This window comes from Prionailurus viverrinus, chromosome F2 (genome assembly GCF_022837055.1).
Source record: "Prionailurus viverrinus isolate Anna chromosome F2, UM_Priviv_1.0, whole genome shotgun sequence".
NCBI classification, from domain to species: domain Eukaryota; kingdom Metazoa; phylum Chordata; class Mammalia; order Carnivora; family Felidae; genus Prionailurus; species Prionailurus viverrinus.
In genome coordinates this window covers 61,114,624-61,116,333 of record NC_062578.1, presented here as the reverse complement: position 1 = coordinate 61,116,333, position 1,710 = coordinate 61,114,624, and the positions used below count along the sequence as shown (strand labels likewise).

General features: G+C 44.0%; 1 pseudogene; it reads left to right on the top strand.

The window, feature by feature from the left end:
* Nucleotides 1-1,083: 1,083 nt before the first annotated feature.
* Nucleotides 1,084-1,509, top strand: LOC125156501 (60S ribosomal protein L32-like; annotated as a pseudogene).
* The last annotated feature ends 201 nt before the right edge of the window (nucleotides 1,510-1,710 follow it).

Below are 1,710 nucleotides of genomic sequence, written 5' to 3'. Positions count from 1 at the left end.
ATATATATATGCACACACACATATATATATATATATACATACACACATACGCACACATATACATATATATATATATAATTTTTGTTTATATGAAAAGGAATTTTAAAGGCATGCAATCTAAAAATTTCTACTTGCAGCTGGTTAGTTTTCTGAGCCACCACAGAGACAAAGCTAACACCCTGCCAAAGTTTAATCATAAACTGATAGCTGTAACTTGCGGCAAGAAGTGTGGGGGGGAAACCTGATTTAATAAGCGGACAGATAAGTCAAACACCCACAAATGGTAATTTATGGTTGCAAAGGGCAGTGTTTTAAAATCACCCTAGTGAGTTATATGTTTCTGAAAAAGTAACTATGTATCTGAAAAATTATGTTCTTTGGTAATACTTTAGACAATATTTTTTTGGCTGTGTTGCCTCACTAAGGTTATAAATAACATGGTCCCTTCTACTTTTATTTTCCTAGATTAGCTAGTTGCCACCAGCTCCAGTTTCCTGGCTGTAATAGAATTGCATTCTGTTCAGCTGCAAATGCTTCGTCACTCCTCCTCACTGTCACCTCAAGGCACAGATTTCAGCTGCCCGTGCGGGAGCTGAGTGCCTTTGGGGATCCTTTCTTCTGATCCAGTTGCCCTGTTGCTCTTCCATAGCTACTCCACAGGCTGCCATCTTGAAAAGAAAGCAAGATATTTCTTGCTCATTCATTCACTCAGTTATCTGTTTTTCCCAGAAGGCCTTGAAGCTGCAAGCACTTGTGGGTGTGTCCAAAGCAGGCTGCCAGCTGGGGCAGCTTGTATTGCCTTCCCAAGCTGTGCATCTAGGGGAAGCAGAATACACGACCCCAAAGTATGCCCCTTTGGCATGTGGATTCTTTTGAGCTGAAGACAATTCAGGCCCAACAGACTCAGGAAGAGCTGTTTACCTTCCTTCCCCAGTAGTGCCTGGCACACAGTAAGTGCTGCATGACTACTTGCTGTTGTTTTTGATATTATTACTGTTAGTGCCTGCCTCATAGGTCACGTGGGAATGAATGAGATGACAAGCAAGCAAGGGCTTCCTCAGCACTCCTGCGGAGGCAGCAGCTATCCGTCACTGGGCATCATGGCTGACCTCAGACCTCTGGTGAAGCCCAAGATCGTTAGAAACAGGACCAAGAAGTTCATCTGGCACCAGTCAGACCGCTATGTCAAAATTAAGTGCAACTGGTGGAAACCCAGAGGCACTGACAATAGGGCTCGAAGAAGATTCAAGGGCCAGATCTTGATGCCCAACGTCGGTTACGGGAGCAACAAGAAAACAAAGCACATGCTGCCCAGTGGCTTCCGAAAAGTTCCTAGTCCACAAGGTCAAGGAGCTTGAAGTACTGCTGACGTGCAACAGATCTTACTGTGTGGACGGTGCTCACAGTGTCTCCTCCAGGAACCGCAAAGCCGTTGTGGAACAAGCAGCCCAGCTGGCCCTCAGAGTCACCAATGCCAATGCCAGGCTGCGCAGCAAGGAAAACGAATAGACAGCTTATGTGCACATTGTATTTGTGTTAATAAAACCATAAAACTACAAAAAAAGAAAAAGCATGCAAGGAGCTTAACTGTCTTGAAGGAATTTAGATACGGGAACTGCACCAGGAGAGAGCTAATGCCAAAGTAACTTTTTACCATAAAGACTTATCTTCATGGCACCGCAAACATTTGTCTATCAAACATTTGCTCTT